Genomic DNA, 20,531 nt, shown 5'->3' with positions numbered 1-20,531 from the left:
GCATGTATGCAAGCTCACGCGTATCTTTTTTTTTGCTGAGATATCATGCTACTTCCGTTCGCTAGCTAGAGCGGAAACTCGCAGTACTGCGTCTATTTCGTCTTACAACTTGGAGGAGACAACATGTGTACGTATAATTTATGATCTTTCATCCCCCTTTTTTTAAAAAAAACATGTAAATATGTAGTATCTAACATTCTTATCCGTGTGTGTGTGTGTGTGTTTGTTTCGAGAAAAGAAAGAGTAACTTGTATCAGTGTTCTAGTCGTGTTGCAATTACTAAGCGAGTGACCCGAGCGAGTTGGCTACGCAGTATGCTTTCTTGATTTTCGTATGACATATATCAGTGTATTTGCAATTACTAAGCGTCTTAGCAGTGTGATGAACGAGTTAGCTACGCGGTATAGATTTTTTATTTTCGTACTAAGCAAATCATTTGAAGTGTTGCCGAGTTAGCTATGCGATATGTGCACAGTGTGTTTTTGATTTTCATACTAGGCAAGTGATAGGCGAGATAGCTATGCGATATGTGCACAGTGTGTGTTTTTGATTTTTACACTAGGTAAATCATTGAAGTTGTACTTTTGCTCTGAACACATCAAACAATGTTCTTACAGTGTTCGATTCTAGTCTTGCTATGTTTCAATCTAATTTTCTTAGAACAAAGGTATCCCCTAACATGTTGTATCGGATCACATGTTAAGGTTAACGACATCGAGTGCAGTGTTCGATTCTAGTCTTGTTATGTTTCAATCTGATCTTCTTAGAACAAAGGTATCCCCTAACATGTTGTACAGTGTTCGGTTCTAATTGTTTAGTGATCTGAACACATCAATCAATGTTCTGATCACATGTTGTATCGAGTGCAGTGTTCAATTCTAGTCGTGTTATGTTTCAATCTGATCTTCTTAGAACAAAGGTATCCCCTAACATGTTGTGCAGTGTTCGGTTCTAGTCTTGTTATGTTTCAATCTAATTTTCTTAGAACAAAGGTATCCCCTGACATGTTGTACAGTGTTCGGTTCTACTTGTTTAGTGATCTGAACACATCGATCAATGTTCTGATCACATGTTGTATCGAGTGTAGTGTTCGATTCTAGTCTTGTTATTCTGCAATCTAATTTTCTTAGAATAAAGGTATCCCCTAACATGTTGTACAGTGTTCGGTTGTACTTGTTTAGTGATCTGAACACATCAATCAATGTTCTGATCACATGTTAAGGTTAACGACATCGAGTGCAGTGTTCAATTCTAGTCTTGTTATGTTTCAATCTGATCTTCTTAGAACAAAGGTATCCCCTAACATGTTGTACAGCGTTCGATTCTACTTATGTAGTGTTCTGAACACACCAGACAATGTTTTAATCACATGTTGAAGTTAACGACATCGAGTGCAGGGTTCGATTCAAGTCTTGTTATGTTTCTTTCGTAATCCGCAAGTCTAAACATGCATATCGCTGCACACTCTGGCCTTCGCGAAGCGTGTTCGATAAAGTTATGCCTTGACAGAGGAGGAGGAGGAGGAAGAGGAGGAGGAGGAGGAGGAGGCGGAGGTGGTAGGGGAGGTGTCGTATAATCTCCTTCAAGATAGTAGATGAGAGGTTAGGTTAGCGAATGCACTAATGTTTAATGATGATAGCTAACGGAATTTCAAATTATCCGTCACCACAATTCAAAGGGGTAGCAGCACGGTGCTCTGTTGATTAAAGATGGCATCTAGATAGAATTTCAAATTGCCGTCACTACATGTTAAATGTATGTAGCTAGAGATAGCAGCACGATGCTCTGTTGAATAAAGATGGCGGATGATAGCTAACGAAAGTTATTTTTAATTTTCAAATTATCCGCTACCACATAGTAAATGTATGTAGCTAAACATAGCAGTACGAAGCTTTGTTGATTAAAGATGACGGATGACAAGTAACAGAACTTTTCAAATTGCCCGCTACTACAGAGAGCAGCACGGCGCTCTGTAGATTAAAGATGGTGGATGACAGCTGACGAAATTACCCGCATGATAGCAGCACAGTGCTCTATTGATTAAAGATGGCGGATGATAGCTGTCAAAAAAGCACGTGGCTTTGTTTACTAAACAAGAGCACGTGGAATTTGCCGCCACCACATTTCAAAGGTATCTAGCTAAAGATGGCAGCACGGTGCTCTCTTGCGGATGACAGCTGTCAAAAAGCACGTGGAATTTGCCACCGGCATAAAGAGGGCAGCACGGTGCTCTCTAGCGATTGACCTCTGTCAGAAAAGCACATGGGTTTGTTTCCAAACAAGAGCACGTAGAATTTACCACCACCACATAGAGGGCAGCCCGGTGCTCTCTAGATTAAAGATGGCGGATGATAGCTGACAAAAAAGCGCATAGGTTTGTTTCCAAACAGGAGCATAAAGAATTTTTCAAATTGCCGCCACTACATTTCAAAGGTATCTAGCTAAAGAGTGCAGCACTGAGGTTTGCGATGCAAGATGGCGGATGACAGCTGTGACGTACCACATTTCAAAGGTAAGTAGCTAAAGAGGGCAGCACGGTGCTCTCTGGATTAAAGATGGTGGTTGACAGCTGCACGTGGCTTTGTTTCCAAACAAGAGCACGTGGAATTTGCCGCCACTACATTTCAAAGGTATCTAGCTAAAGAATGCAGCACTGAGGTTTGCGATGCAAGATGGCGGATGACAGCTGTGACGTACCACATTTCAAAGGTAAGTAGCTAAAGAGGACAGCACGGTGCTCTCTGGATTAAAGATGGCGGATGACAGCTGCACGTGGCTTTGTTTCCAAACAAGAGCACGTGGAATTTGCCACCACTACATTTCAAAGGTGTCTAGCTAAAGAGTGCAGCACTGAGGTTTCGGATGCAAGATGGTGGATGACAGCTGTGACGTACCACATTTCAAAGGTAAGTAGCTAAAGAGGGCAGCACTGTGCTCTATGGATTAAAGATGGCGGATGACAGCTGCACGTGGATTTGTTTATCTCACGCTAGTGAGGTTAAGTTGGTAGCACTAAGGTTTAGGCCCGCCAAGATGGCAGCACTGCCGATGACAGGTGACGAATTTTACATCTACTACGATAAAGAGGGCAGCACAGTGCTCTGTGGTTTAAAGATGGCGGATGACAGCTGTCAAAAAAGCACGTGGCTGTCAAAAAGCACATGGCTTTGTTTACCACGCGCTAGTTAGGTTAAGTTGGTACTACTGAGGTTTAGGCCCGTCAAGATGGCAGTACTGAGGTTAGCGATGCGTTGTTGTCTGTCAAAAAGCACGTGGCTGTCAAAAAACACGTGGCTTTGTTTACCTCGCGCTAGTTAGGTTAAGTTGGCACTACTGAGGTTTAGGCTTGTCAAGATGGCAGTACTGAGGTTAGCGATGCGTTGTTGTCTGTCAAAAAGCACGTGGCTGTCAAAAAACACGTGGCTTTGTTTACCTCACGCTAGTTAGTTTAAGTTGGCACTACTGAGGTTTAGGCCCGTCAAGATGGCAGCAGTGAGGTTAGCGATTCGTTGTTGTCGATGACAGCTGTCAAAAAGCACGTGGATTTGTTTACAATTCAAATCTCGCGCCAAAATTCAAATTTCCTGCCAGAATTCAAATTTCCCGCGGGAGGAGGCCGCAGAACTGTCCAATTATACTACTGAGGAAATTAGACAGAAGTACATGGATATGATTAGTGAGAAGTTTCGAACAGTAGACAGTAAGCAGGTTCAGGGTATAGAAAGTGAATGGGTGGCATACAGGGATGCTGTAGTAGAAACAACAAGGGAATGCCTAGGAACAACTGTGTGTAAAGATGCGAAAAGGCGAACATCTTGATGGAATGATAAAGTGAGAGCAGCCTGTAAACGTAAAAAGAAGGCTTATCAGAAATGGCTCCAAACAAGGGCCGAGGCAGACAGGGATTTGTACGTAGATGAAAGAAACAGAGCGAAACAAATAGTTGTTGAATCCAAAAAGAAGTCATGGGAAGATTTTGGTAATAACCTGGAAAGGCTAGGTCAAGCAGCAGGGAAACCTTTCTGGACAGTAATAAAGAATGTTAGGAAGGGAGGGAAAAAGGAAATGAACAGTGTTTTGAGTAATTCAGGTGAACTCATAATAGATCCCAGGGAATCACTGGAGAGGTGGAGGGAATATTTTGAACATCATCTCAATGTAAAAGGAAATCATAATGGTGGTGTTGCAAACAGCCAAGCTCATGGGGAGGAGGAAAATGATGTTGGTAAAATTATGCTTGAGGAAGTGGAAAGGATAGTAAATAAACTCCATTGTCATAAGGCAGCAGGAGTAGATGAAATTAGACCTGAAATTGTGAAGTATAGTGGGAAGGCAGGGATGAAATGGCTTCATAGTGTAGTAAAATTAGCGTGGAGTGTTGGTAAGGTACCTTCAGATTGGACAAAAGCAGTAATTGCACCTATCTATAAGCAAGGGAACAGGAAGGATTGCAACAACTATCGAAGTATCTCATTGGTTAGTATACCAGGCAAAGTATTCTCTGGCATCTTGGACGGGAGGGTGCGATGAGTCGTTGAGAGGAAGTTGGATGAAAACCAGTGTGGTTTCAGACCACAGAGAGGCTGTCAGGATCAGATTATCAGTATGCGTCAGGTAATTGAAAAATGCTACGAGAGGAATAGGCAGTTGTGTTTATGTTTCGTAGATCTAGAGAAAGCATATGGCAGGGTACCGAGAGAAAAGATGTTCGCCATACTGGGGGACTATGGAATTGGTAGATTATTAAAATCAATCAAAGGCATTTATGTTGACAATTGGGCTTCAGTGAGAATTGGTGGTAGAATGAGTTCTTGGTTCAGGGTACTTACAGGAGTTAGACAAGTCTGTAATCTTTCACCTTTGCTGTTCATAGTTTACATGGATCATCTGCTGAAAGGTATAAAATGGCAGGGAGGGATTCAGTTAGGTGGAAATGTAGTAAGCAGTTTGGATTATGCTGACGACTTGGTTTTAATGGCAGACTGTGCCGAAAGCCTGCAGTCTAATATCTTGGAACTTGAAAATAGGTGCAATAAGTATGGTATGAAAATTAGCCTTTCGAAGACTAAATTGATCTCAGTAGGTAAGAAATCTGAGAGAACTGAATGTCAGATTGGTGATACAAAGCTGGAACAGGTAGATAATTTCAAGTATTTAGGATGTGTGTTTTCCCAGGATGGTAATATAGTGAGATTGAATCAAGGTGTCGTAAAGCAAATGCAGTGAGCTCGCAGTTGCGATCAACAGTATTTTATAAGAAGGAAGTCAGCTCTCGGAACAAACTATCTTTACATCGGTCTGTTTTCAGACCAACTTTGCTTTACGGGAGCGAAAGCTGGGTGGACTCAGGATATCTTATTCATAAGTTAGAAGTAACAGACATGAAAGTAGCAATAATGATTGTCGGTACGAACAGGTGGGAACAATGGCAGGAGGGTACTCGGAATTAGGAGATAAAGGCTAATGTAGGAATGAACTCGATGGATGAAGCTGTACGCATAAACCGGCTTCGGTGGTGGGGTCATGTGAGGCGAATGGAGGAGGATAGGTTACCTAGGAGAACAATGGACTCTGTTATGGTGGGTAAGAGAAGTAGAGGGAGACCAAGACGACGATGGTTAGACTCGGTTTCTAACGATTTAAAGATAAGAGGTATAGAACTAAATGAGGCCACAACACTAGCAAATCGAGGATTTTGGCGACGTTTAGTAAATTCTCAGAGGCTTGCAGACTGAACGCTGAAAGGCATAACAGTCTATAATGATAATGTATGTATGTATGTATGTATGTATTTATTAATGATATCTTCCAAATTGTCGATGATATTCAAGGAGTGCAAATAACTTTTTTTGCTGATGATATTACTGTTTTTGTAGCTGATGAAAGTTCTGAAGGGTTAGAATTAAAGGCAGGCAATATAGTGAGTAATATCCTGAGCTGGCTTGAAGATAATAAATTTATTTTAAGTAAACAGAAAACTTCTGTAATTAGAGTTCACCATAAAATTAATTTAAATATGGAAATTAGTCCAATATCATTTAAAGAGACCATAATTGAGTACTCATCATCAACAAAGTTTCTTGGCTTGTGGATGGATGAATCATTAACCTGGGAAAAACATACAGAGTTTATAGGGAAAAAGCTTAGTAGAATTTATTTCATGATAATATCTTTGAAAAATAGTTTTAATTTAAAGGCTTGCCAAATTATGTATTTTGCATATGTCTATCCCATACTAACCTATTATGACCGTCCAATGGCAAGTGAGTCAGCTGTTGAGCCATTGAAGGTCATGCTAAAGGAATGGTTAACAGGAATTACTCGGAAATACATCCAGCTGGATGGATATAAGATGAGGAATGAAATTCCTAAGCTCAAAACCCCGTGGTCACCGCACGCTTACAGTCACGAAATATTATCTTATATGTGAGCAGAGATTAGCAAAATAATTTTACATTCTCAACAGTATTAAGAAGTAAGTCGACTATATGATATTCAGGTCCAGCGGTGTCATGAAGGAGGCCATGAATTGATTCCATATGTTACAGGATCAAGGCGGCGCTGAAGAGGTTAGGTCGATTACATACGTCATAAAGACAATGGTGAAGTGTTCCTTTGTACAACTTTCCAGTCAGATGGGATCACGTTATCTTGGAATTCGAATTCGAACTGTGAAAAACAGATGGAAGAGAGGTTACAAGTCAGTGAGTTGAGCCTAACGTATGGAATGCAGACCGATATTAATAGCATAACAATGTTAATGAACTTTTGTTTTATGAATAATGGTATGGCATATAAAAACGGAGATTGAAGGTTGAACTGATAGTAATTAGCACGTCTTTAAAGGGAACGTCTACGTTAGCAGGACTTAAGAAGAAATATTAGAGGACGTTATAAAAGATAATATTACTGTATCGAATAGTGATATGAGATTCTAATACTGAATAAGGAGAGTTTTCGAGAATAATTGTGAGATATTGTAAAACGCCTGTGTCACTGTGTTAATTTTGTTTTTCTAAGTTTCAGGTCCATGGACTCAAAAATGTATGAAGATTTTTCCAATGATGTAATGATGGAAATGAATATGAGTGCTTAAACTTTCCGATATCCTAACAGGCCCGGGAGATAATGCCGAAGTGAGGGCCTAAACTATGACCAATGGAGCAAAGGACTGAGAGCGGTATCACATAATCTTCACTGATAAGTACCAAGATTTCATTTTCTTTACCCTATTTTCTTGTAGTTGCATAGCTGTAGAGTAGAATGTATTTTTTCTTTCATAATGAAGTGACGTAAATTTAAACAACTTGAGTGACCTAATGCGACTATCATTTAGTGCCCGGTTACTTGTGATTACGGTTATGTCCGAGGTTGTAATATTAAGATCATCTATTATACGCAAGATTTAGCTTGTAAATACGTGTCTTACCGCGAGTTACTCGGAATTTTCTTCACGTTTACGGTGAATGGAGGAATGCGGTGTCTTCATTAGTGAACCATACTTGTATTGCACGAATACTTCGTGAGGTGACTTTATTTTAATATTTATTTGTAGAAGGTCTTCTGCATGATAATACAATACGTGTTTATTGCGTAGTGGCGAATGTTTCGTGAAATTAGTGTTGCGTTGATTGCGATACTTTGGTGATGATAAAAGAGATTATTCGGGAATGCTTGTGAATTCTCTTGGGTAAGTAATGTGTGAATATGTATGATGTGCTTGAATATGGGGAATAATAAGGACAGGGTCGTCCATAAAGTGTTTTATGATGAATTAATGTTGTTATGGTAAGTGTTTCGTTGAAAAATAGATAATGGGAGTGTAATAAATAATTATTTGAGATTTAGAGAAGGATTTAAGCGCTCGTCACACAATTAAGAACCCAGAATAGGCAAGCAATTGTGTCGTTGTTATTTTTGGTGATGTAAGATGTCCGAAGGTCGAGCGTAGGGATTGTTATATGATCATCGAAACACTGTTTCGCGACGGGATACGATGCAGATACCATTTAATTTGAGGAAATGGTCACTAATTAGACGTCTTCAGCATTTAATAAGCATAATATGTGTGAAGTAGAAGGTCGTATTTATTGAATTATTGTCACCTGGTAGTAGATTGTATTCTTGCGTAGTTGCTTATAGTATGTTTCCCGTAGATAGTGTGCCTTCAAGATTTTCTTTCAGGAGGGCAGTGCCGGTGGAAGCAGTTACTGTTAATCATTCTTTTGGATCATTAATGATTTTGTAGCGGCTAGATATTGTGTTCTATTTAGGTGGCTGATACGGATTCCTGGAACATGCTGTTGTTGATTGAGTTATGTCGATATGAGATCCAATTATTATGTGGGTTTTCCTACACTGTGTGCACTTTATGGATATTTATATTGAAACTGGTCACCATTAGAGAACTCAAGTTGGTTAGCAATTAGGTAATTTCTGAGATAATGGATAAAATGTAGGGTACTTTGAAATGAAATCTTGGATAAGTAAAGATAAAAGCAAGTGTAGTTTATAAAAACTTTTTTTTGAATGAAATTTTATTCGATCCTATTATTTATTGCGGGCGGACAATTAATGATAAATAATGATGATTTGCCTTCAGCAAGTTCCATATTCGTTTCCATCAAGTTAGTATTTTCAATCAAGGTTTAAATAATGATGTTTTTTAAGTATTTAGCCAACAGAGATTTTCGTTCGTCTATCTAGCTATTATCCAATCATCATACAATGTATTATTATTGTATTAAGTTAGGTTTTGATTTCATTAAATTGGAAAAAGGTCCTTCCAAGAAACTAACATTCGTTTTCCTTATTTAAATGAGATATATTTAGCCTTACGAAGTTTATTGAATACTATTATTACCATAATCTTGAACGTCTTGCGTCAAATACTAGTCCAACTGCATAAACAGTAGTTGGATGTCCATGCCCTGGGTGGAGAATTATGCGTCACGACTGACTTTAGCTGAGGCTTATCACAAGAACCGACGAACCTTCTATATCCCCGGGCAATGGACGGGTGTACTATGGAATCATTTACTAGGGGAATTCACGATATAGCGAAGTCATCTTTAAGTTACAAAAGAAAATAATTAGAGGAATGGCTGGTGTCGGCAGGAGGACAAGCTGCAAGAAATACTTTAAACTTTATTTTATTTTACCATTGCCTAGCCTTTATATCTTCCATACACTTGTATATATGAAGGAGAATGTAAACAGCTACACCATAAACTCTGATGTACATAGGTATAATACTAGAAATAGACACAGTCTGCACATAGAACCACACAAAACTAATCTATATGAATCAAGTTTGAGTTATGCAGGTGTACATTTATTTAATAAATTACCAGACTACATTAAGCAGATAAAACCATGTTCAAAATTTAAGAAAGAATTATTCAAATTTGTTTCTAACCATTGTTTTTATTCTATTGAAGAATACTTATCTCTTGAAAATTAACTTATGTATCACTTAAAAAATAGTGCTTCTTTACCACATTGTATATTTCTCTTTATTTATCATGGTATGTATATTACTTTTTTATCCTTTGTTACTGTAAATATGATTATTGACGAGTCTCATATCACTGTATGATCAGTTGGACGAAATAAAATACAATACAATACAATACAATACAATACTAATTGCCACAGCTCGTTGATCACTATCTTCAGGGCTCCCGATGGTGGGATACCGCACGGCCGACTTGCTGGGTAATGATAATCTTTGTGATGGGTGACGCCATGAGAGCACTGGCCTGAGTAGCTCGGACGTTGACAGGTTTCGATTCTGGCTCAGTCTGGTGTTCAAATGCGTCACCCTCGTATCGGTAGATTTACTGGCACATTAAGGAATCCTGCGGGATATCACCACCTCCGAAAACCGTAAAAGTAGTTTAGTGGACGAAAAAGAACTGTCAAGTTGTTCTGAGGCGTTTAAGTTCACAAACTATTTCTTTGTAACCAATGTTCACTGTATCGTGTAATATTTGTGTTCGGGCAGCACCAGTCATTTAGCAGACACTTCAGTTTAATTAGAAATGGAGAGGACCTATGTGATTTATACATTTTTAAGACTGACGGTCAGAAAAGCTTAGGGGTTCTCAATACTGGAAACTCACGAAAGATCAACCAGTTGTGAAGAGTTTTCTAGCTAATTTGAATTCTTAAATATTTGCCTGGACGAGAGCGCACTCAACTGTCCCAATGTTCTAGCGTCACAAAGACGACTTCGAAGAATTCACGAGTGATCAGCTAGCCTCAATTTAATATTAAGAGCAACGAAATAAAAACATCTTCCTTAGTGTTGTTCAACAACAGTGTCCTCATTTACAGACTGCATTACGAATACTGTTCGCCGCAAGATCTAGTCAACAGACTTGAAGGGGCTCACCAACATTTTACTAAATTTAAAATTCAAGACGTCGTACAACCTGTTCTTTTACCGATTTTAAAGTCCACAAATTTCACAAATCTTGGTACAATACTTATAAATATATAACTTATCTTCACTATGGAATTTAAACATACAATAAAGCAATATATATTTATATATTTCTAACCACGCATACACAAGGGACTCATTGCACATTGCACTGAATTACTATATTTTTTAGATTTTGTTTTACGTCGCACCGACACAGATAGGTCTTGTGGCGACGGTGGGATAACAAAGGGCTAGGAGTGGGAGGGAAGCGACCTTGGCCTTAAGGTACAACCCCAGCATTTGCCTGATGTGAAAATGGGAAACCACGGGAAACCATCTTCGGGCTGCCGATAGTGGAGTTCGAACCTACTAACTCCCGGATGCAAGTTCACAGCTGCGTGTCCCCAACCGCCCGGTGAACTACTATCTTTGATCTCTGTATTACTGTGTATTTTCATTGTAATTTGTAAAATAACAAGTGTAACAAATAAACAATGGACATTTTTGAAGCCCCTGAAATGCACGGTACCATATTTTTACAACAATTTATCCATTACTTTAGTAACTATTACGTCCGTCACTTGGCTCCTTACCACGCTTGTAAGTCTATGGGTTACGTTAGGGTGAGGCTTCTTCTGGTTGGTCATGTCGTTGCCATGGAGACGGACTTCTCTCAGCCAAGACGTTCTTCTAACACCAAGACTGTGAGGGCTTCTGACAAGCGGTTTTGATCAAAAAGTAAATCAATCAATTAATACTGATGAGCATTTACGGTAGTCGCCCAGGTGGCAGATTCCCTGTCTGTTGCTTTCCTAGCCTTTTCTTAAATGATTGCAAAGAATTTGGAAATTTATTGAACATCTCCCTTGGTAAGTTATTCCAATGCCTAACTCCCCTTCCTATAAATGGATATTTGCCCCAGCTTGTCATCTTCAATTCCAACTTAATCTTCATATTGTGATCTTTCCAACTTAAAAAGAAAAACACTCAAATTTATTCATCTACTAATGTTATTCCACGCCATCTCTCAGCTGACAGCTCGGAACATACCAATTAGTCGAGCAGATCGTCTCCTTTCTCCTCAGTCTTCCCAGCCCAAATTTTGCAACGTTTTAGTAACACAACTCTTGTCGGAAATCACCCAGAACAAATCGAGCTGTTTGTTCTCGAATTAAGTAATCGTGGTCAGGGTCCCACACACTCGAACAGTACACTAGTTGGAGTCTTACCAGAGACTTATATCACTATCACTACTGATCTGCATTTAGGGCAGTCGCCCAGGTGGCAGATTCCCTATCTGTTGTTTTCCTAGCCTTTTCTTAAACGACTGCAAAGAAATTGGAAATTTATTGAACATCTCCCTTGGTAAGTTATTCCAATCCCTAACTCCCCTTCCTATAAACGAATTTGCCCCAATTTGTCCTCTAGAATTCCAACTTTGTCTTCATATTGTGATCTCTCCTACTTTTAAAGACACCATCCAAACTTATTCGTCTACTGATGTCTTTCCACGCCATCTCTCCACTGACAGCTCGGAACATACCACTTAGTCGAGCAGCTCGTCTCCTTTCTCCCAAGTCTTCCCAGCCCAAACTTTGCAACATTTTTGTAACGCTACTCTTTTGTCGGTAATCGCCCAGAACAAATCGAGCTGCTTTTCTTTGGATTTTTTCCAGTTCCTGAATCAAGTTATCCTGGTGAGGGTTCCATACATTGGAACCATACTCAATTTGAGGTCTCACCAGAGACAAATATGCTCTCTCCTTTACATCCCTACTGCAACCCCTAAATACTCTCATAACCATGTGCAGAGATCTGTACACTTTATTTACAATACCATTTATGTGATTACCTCAATGAAGATCTTTCCTTATATTTATACCTAGGTATTTATAATGATCCCCAATGGGAACTTTCATCCCATCAACGCAGTAATTAAAACTGAGAGGACTTTTCCTATCTGTGAAACTCACAACCTGATTTTTATCCCCGTTTATCATCATACCATTGCTTACTGTCCATCTCACAACATTATCGAGGTCATTTTGCAGTTGCTAACAATCTTGTAACTTATTTATTACTCTGTACAGAATAACATCATCTGCGAAAAGCCTTATCTCTGATTCCACTTCTTTAAGAAGTAAGTATAAATAACCACCTAATCGATACTTTATTAATGCCTCAGGCAAAATTGAATAAAATTAAAACTTACAGGACATGTTTCGACCACTTAGTGGTCCTCTTCAGCTGTATAAATAAAGAAATGAAAAGAAAAACATTGACAATAAGCACAAATAAAAGTTCTTTGGAGACTCCTAGTAATCCACTTCTTTACACATATCATTGATATATATAAGAAAATATAAAGGTCCAATAATACTGCCTTGAGGAATTCCCCTCTTAATTTTTACAGGGACAGATAAAGCTTCACCTACTCTAATTCTCTGAGTTCTATTTTCTAGAAACAGAGCCACCCATTCAGTCACTCTTTTGTCAAGTCCAATTGCACTCATTTTTGCCAGTAGTCTCCCATGATCTACCCAATCAAATGCCTTAGATAAGTCAATCAAAATACAGTCCAATTGACCTCCAGAATCCAGGATATCTGATATATCTTGCTGGAATGGAATAACCTTTCCTAAACCCAAACTGCCTTCTATCAAACCATTTATTAATTTTGCAAACATGTCTTATATAATCAGAAAGAATGCTTTCCCAAAGCTTTTGTACAATGCATGTCAAACTGACTGGCCGGTAATTTTCAGCTTTATGCCTATCACCCTTTCCTTTATATACAAGGGCTACTATAGCAGCTCTCCATTCATTTGGTAAAGTTCCTTCATGCAAACAAAAAAATCAAACAAGTACTTCAGACATGATACTACATCCCAACCCATTGTCTTTAGTATATCCCCTGAAACCTTATCAATTCCAGCTGCTTTTCTTGTTTTCAACTTTTGTATCTTACTGCAAATGTCATTGCTGGCATAGGTAAATTTTAATACTTCTTTAGTATTAGTTACCTCCTCATCTGGACATTATCCTTGTAACCAACAATCTTTACATACTGTTGACTGAATACTTCTGCCTTTTCAAGATCCTCGCATTCAACACTCGCCTTGTTCATTAATTATTCCTGGAATGTCCTTCTTGGAACCTGTTTCTGCCTTAAAGTACATATACATACTATTACCTTTTTCACTCAAATTAGTGTGGCTACCAATTATGCTTGCCATTATGTTATCCTTAGCTGACGTCTTTGCTAGATTCAATTTCCCAGTAAGCTCCTTCAAATTCTCCTTAGTTCGACAGCCATTTCTAACTCTATTTCGTTCCAACCTGCACCTCCTTCTTAGTCTCTTTACTTCCCTGTTATACTATACTGGATCTTTACCATTCCTGACCACCTTTAAAGGTACAAACCCATTTTCACATTGCTCAACAATTGCTTTAAAATCATCCCAGAGTTTGTTTACATGTTTATTTATCGTTTTCCACCGATCATAGTTGCTTATTAAAAACTCCCTCATATTTTTTATAAGCCATATGGTACTGCCTAACAGTCCTAATTTGAATCTCTTCCTTTCTTTCACATTTATTTTTAATTACCACAAAAACAGATTCGTGATCACTAATACCATCTATTACTTCGGTTTCTCTATAGAGTTCATCTGCTTTTATCAGCACCACATCCAGAATATTCTTCTCTCTAGTTGGTTCCATCACTTTCTGAATCAGGTGCCCTTCCCATATTTGCCATTTGTTGGTCATGCTCCCTGTCGTTCGCATCACCTTCCCAATTGACATTTGGTAAATTGAGATCACCCGCTACGATCACGTTCCTTTCCTTATCGTTTCCCACATAGCTGATTATCTTATCATATAATTCTGAATCAGCATCTGCGCTACCCTTTCCTGGTCTGTACACTCCAAAGGCATCTAGTTACCTATTATCTTTAGAAATGAGCCTTACCCCTAGAATTTCGTGCTTGTCATCTTTAACTTTTTCTTAGCTAACAAATTCTTCTTTCACGAGAATGAATACTCCCCCTCCTACCTTTCCTATCCTACCTCTAAGATACACCCTCCAGTTCCGTGAGAAAATTTCTGCATCCATTATATCATTTCTCAGCCATGATTCAACTCCTATTACAATATCTGGTAAGTATATATCTATTAAATTAATTCTATTCCTTTCTTTACAATACTTCTACAGTTGAGCACTAACAGTTTTATGTCATCCCTACTTGATTTCCAGTTCCCAGTTCCCTTAACACCGCTGCTTAGCGCACCATGTTTTCCTGAATGTACCTCCCTCTAAACCTTCTAAACAAATTTCCTAACTTATATGTACCACTGCGGTTTAAGTGAAGGCCATCTGAGCGCAGATACATATCTCCTACCCACCCATTAAGATCTAGAAATTTCACTCCCAGTTTCCCACATACCCACTCCATAGTCTCATTTAAATCCCCAATCACCTTCCAGTCAGTATCCCTCCTACGCAGTATTCCACTGATAACAATCTCTGCTTCCTTAAACTTCATCCGTGCTGCATTTACCAGATCCCACACATCCCCAACTATGTTGGTACTTATACCTGCTTGTCTTATGTTGTTAGTACCAACGTGAAACACTACCAACTTCTCCTTTCTCTCCTCCTTCTCTTCTACTTTCTTCGACATCTACCTTAACCTAATTCCTGGATAACACTCTACCCTGGCACCCTTTCCTCCACACACTTTCCCGACATGTCTAACGATACAATCCCTCATGACCAGAGCCTCTAACCTACCCACCTCATTTGATCCCCTCCCCTCTTGGTCAGTCCTATCTTTCCTGACAGTTGCAGAAGCTATTTCCTCCTCCCTTTTCTCCATCCCACGACCCTGTTCCACCTGTCTTTTCCTATCCACTACTCCACATTTCCCTTTCCTACCCCTTCCCTTTCTCCTACTTCCAAACTTCTCTGAAACAGTTCCCTGTTACTCATCTTCCCTCGGTTGTTCTACCTGCAGTGACTCGTACCGATTTCTCACCGACACCTGTCCTGAATTTTGATCCTGAATGGAGCCCCTAGCCGGCAACCTCCTTCCCCTTAAAACATTAGACCACCTGTCTTCCACAATTCCGCCATTTCCTTCCAATCCCTCTATTACACCTTCTATATCCTGTACATTGTTTGGAGGCCTACTTTCCTTCCTGTCCTCTGAGAGTATCCTAATTATCTCCCTCAAGCTCTCCAACTCCTCCCTCATACTCCTTAATATCTGGCCACATCCACAGTTCCTACACTGGCACTGCTTAGCAATTTTTTCTAAATAATGAAAAGAAAAGAAAAATAAGGTAACTTATTCTGTGCAAAATAAAAATGAAAGGAATGAGATATTGTCTTGGTTAGATCACAAAGAACACACGACAGTAAGTTATTTAATATAGACTACTACTACACTACAATACTACATTTTTATTCCTACAACACGCTAACACGATGAAAATTGCTGTTAGTTACTGGAAACAGAGAATAATATGCAAGAATTACACAGTTCTTAACTGCAGTTAAGTCTACCCTAATTACAACAACATAATTTTAGAAAGAGAGTTACTACAGATACCACAGAAACGGTACTATACAAATATTTCACAGTAATAGAATAAACACACTACTTTCTAATAAGGTGCTATAATACACTACAATAATTTTAAGCTACGTTCAGACTAAGTACAGATACTACAATACACTACAATAATTTTAAACTACGTTCAGAATATGTACAGATACTACAATACACTACAATAATTTTAAACTACGTTCAGACGTATTCTAATTACAACAGGTTATTACCAAGCAAAAACTGAAAAGAAAATTACCATTAAAGTTCAAAATTCGAAAAACTACTCAAAATTATAGAATAGGCACCCTAATTTCTAATAAGTTACTATACTACACTACAATAATGTTTAAACTACGTTCGGATGTATCCTAGCTTCTTACTAAGCACAAACAGAAATGAAAATTCCAATTAGACCTAAATTTAGATATTCGCAAAACTACCGGTAGGTACGGGTCTCAAAGATTACCAATAAAGTTGAACACGTACACAGATTAATATTAGTACTACTTGTCCTACTATGCTGTAATAGAAATGAAACCTGCCGTTTGCACAAAAATACACACGAACATAACAGGCAAGATACTATCTAATATACTGTATCTACACTACAATTCTCAACTGAAATGTGGTTATGTGATCTTTACAGATGGTGGATTACTAATATTTTCCCTACTCCGCGGGACGGAGAATAAAAGTGTCCTTAAATGTTGAAAAATATGAGGTTGTTTACAATAATTTCTCCAAAGTAGCCCTCTCCTTTACATCCTTACTACAACCCCTAAGTACCCTCAAAACCATGTGGAGCCATAAGTACCCTTTATTTACAATCCCATTTATGTGATTACCCCAAACGAAGAACTAGGTACTTGCAGTGATCGGCATAAGGAACTTTGATGATAGAGACTCAGGCACTAGGAAAAATTGCCTTGGCGTTTGGATTTACTAAACCCATTTTCATATTGTTACGGAGTTTCCGTGGAGCAGAGAGAGGTGAAAGAAGGTGCTGTTGGGAATGGGTCTATCTACGATATGAAAGATTAATCTAAAACTTCAAAATGAAACTTAAAGTTCTTTTTAGAAATTAAATGTTAAAAAGCAAAGTTCTTCACTAGGTGAAAGTACAAAATATGAGGTACATAGCAATTTCGATACCAGAATAGAAAAATCCAAGGATTGGTAATTAACAAGTTTTGAGCTTCAAGCTCCAAATTTGCAAGTTTACAACGTCGCATTATGTTGTGTTTAGTTAGATAAGGAGAGACATCTCTCAAGAGCGCTTTGCTCCAAACGTTACAATTAAGGCTTTCCAAAGGCAACACTCAATATTACACAAATACCAGGAAAGAGCTTACATGCTCTCCGAATTCAACCAAGGAGACTGCGCTCCCATACAGCCTACTCAAGGCAATTTTACACAAAACCTTACAATCTCTGGCTTCTCTAGGCACAACATACGATATACAATTTAATTTACACAGGGGTATCTAGTACCCATCCTAATGGGCCTTCGTGAAAAAGAAGAACAAGTTAAATTACTGGCCCAAACTCAAAATGACCGGAGGTGTACACTTGTACTCCCTGACAACCAAGTTTTAAACCCTACTTGGGCTCGCGGCTCGATGGTGCAGAATCTAATCCCACACTACTGAGGTGACTAGAAGGAAAAGTTAATAAATGATTTACAGGATGAAAACAGTTACAAAATCATAGTCACCTCAAGATAAATTGAAGGGGAATTCGAGAGGGTAACGCCCTCTCTATCCCCGATTTACTGTTTCTTTTAAAAATTTTACATGAGAAAGAAGAAAGTTTACATTTTAGACGCCTCCTCTCTTAACGCACACACTCAGTAACTCGGCGATAAATAAGACAAGTTAACTTGAATAAGCCGCAGCTTTTATAACCGAGAGGAGGTTTCGGGAAGGCTCTGGACTTCCGAACACACGCTCTCATTTTATTGGATGATCAAAAAGTTACAAGAAGCCCATGATTGGCTGAAAAATAAGTACAGAAAATGTATTATTGGTTAAAAGCCAACGTTGGTGGGATGAGAGAGAAGTGTTGTAAACCTTGAAGTCTCAAGATAATAAAAGTCAATTCAGTTGAGAAAACCAGAAAACACAAAACTTTAAATCACTAATAATTCCACCTTGCACCAGAGTGCAGGACCTCAGTTTTGGAGAAAAGCGCGAAATTCTAGTGATACACCAAAACAAAACAAAGAGATCCAGTCAGTTTAGGAAACTTTAAAATACACATTACTCTGTCGTTTAGTGGTGACATCTTCTGATCAATGTCCCAACTTCCTACACTAGCTGTTTCAAGATTTGTTCGAGAGAAGGCGCTTCTTTTACATGTGTGGGGTTGAGGTGTACCTCCCGGTACACGTATCGTTCTCACGATAGAAATGGCCCCTTAGAGGGAAAGTTACGGTTTTTTCTCATGTGAAGAGGAACCGAAAGAAAGTGAAGTTACACGAGTCACTGAGATAGATAGATGAAGATTCATACATCTTCTCTTCCCTTTTTGACTTCATACTCCAGATAGACATGAAACACTCTTTGGGAAGTGGACAGTTGCAAACACAGGAGATGTTAAGAACAAGCAAATCGCCTCAAATTCACATTGACTTTTTGAATTCTCCTTATGTCTTCTATTTCCGAAATAAAATGCTTGTGTTCTGCTCTGCTAACCTCCTGTTGCTTGTAGGACTCCTCTTTCCTTCCACTCGACGAATTTGTAACAAAGACACTCGTTGCCTGACTTGACGCAGAGGAGAAAGGAGGTGCGAGCTGGAAGACTCATTATAAACTTTGAAAACAAAGGTTATATTTCTTTTTTGAATTTAACAATCAATTCGCTTTGCGAAAGTAGTGTTAGATCACGTACACGGCAGGGGCCTGAGCACTGAGGCTCACATTCAGGGAGAAAGACCTCCCAACCTTTTTTACAGGATATTAATTATCAAGAGCGCTTTTGGTCCGAAATATTACATGTTACGGCCTTCCAAAGGCACCCAGTTTACATAACAATAAAGAGCTTACATGCTCTACAACCTATACCACGGAGACTGCGCTCCCAAACTCTTACGGTCTACTCAAGGCAACCTTTAACTTTTGCATTTGCTCAATAAAGTTTACAATTTCTGGCCTCTCTGGGCACAACCTACATTTGCAGTTGTATTTTAATAAATAATACAGGGGTATCGAGTACCCATTCCTTCTTTTTCTTTTTTGTTTGTTTTGCAATTTGCTTTACGTCGCACCAACACAGATAGGACTTACCGCGACGATGGACAGGAAATGGCTAGGAGTAGGAAAGAAGCGGCCGTGGCCTTAATTAAAGTACAGCGCAGCATATGCCTGGTGTGAAAATGGGTAACCACGAAAAACTATCTTCAGGGCTGCCGACAGTGGGATTCGAACCCAATATCACCCGAATACTAGATACTGGCCGCAATTAGTACCCATACTACCGAGCGTTCGTGAAAGAGAACAGGTTCAATTATTGGCCCAAACTCAAACACTTGCGCTCCTTGAAATCAAAGGATAAAACTCTACATGGGCTTGCGGCCCGATGATGCAGAGGCTAATCCGAAACTACTGAGGTGACTGAGGTGACACATGAAATTCCTCTCAATCAATCAATACTGATCTGCATTTAGGGCAGTCGCCCAGGTGGCAGATTCCCTATCTGTTGCTTTCCTAGCCTTTTCCGAAATGATTTCAAAGAAATTGGAAATTTATTGAACGTCTCCCCTGGTAACTTATTACAATCCCTCACTCCCCTTCCTATAAATGAATATTTGCCCCAGTTTGTCCTCTTGAATTCCAACTTTATCTTCATATTGTGATCTTTCCTACTTTTATAAATGCCACTCAATCTTATTCGTCTACTAATGTCATCTCTCCGCTGACAGCTCGGAACATATCCCTTACTCGAGCAGCTCCTCTTCTTTCTCTCAATTCTTCCCAACCCAAACTTTGCAACATTATTGTAACGCTACACTTTTGTCGGAAATCACCCAGAACAAATCGAGCTGTTTTTCTTTGGATTTATTCCAATTCTTGAATCAGGTAATCCTGGTGAGGGTCCCATACACTGGAACCATACTCTAGTTGGGGTCTTACCAGAGACTTATATGCCCTCTCCTTTACATCCTTACTACAACCCCTAAACACCCTCATAACCATGTGCAGAGATCTATACCCTTTATTTACAATCCCATTTATGTGATTACCCCAATGAAGATCTTTCCTTATATTAACACCTAGATACTTACAATGATCCCCAAAAGGAACTTTCACCCCATCAACGCAGTAATTAAAACTGAGAATACTTTTCCTATTTGTGAAACTCACAACCTGACTTTTAACCCCGTTTATCAACATACCATTGCCTGCTGTCCTTCTCACAACATTTTCGAGGTCACGTTGCAGTTGCTCACAATCTTGTAACATATTTATCACTCTATACAGAAAGCCTTA

This window comes from Anabrus simplex, chromosome 2, assembly GCF_040414725.1.
Source record: "Anabrus simplex isolate iqAnaSimp1 chromosome 2, ASM4041472v1, whole genome shotgun sequence".
Classification (NCBI taxonomy): Eukaryota; Metazoa; Arthropoda; class Insecta; order Orthoptera; family Tettigoniidae; genus Anabrus; species Anabrus simplex.
The sequence above is the reverse complement of the archived record's forward strand: the minus strand, read 5'-3'. Positions refer to the sequence as shown.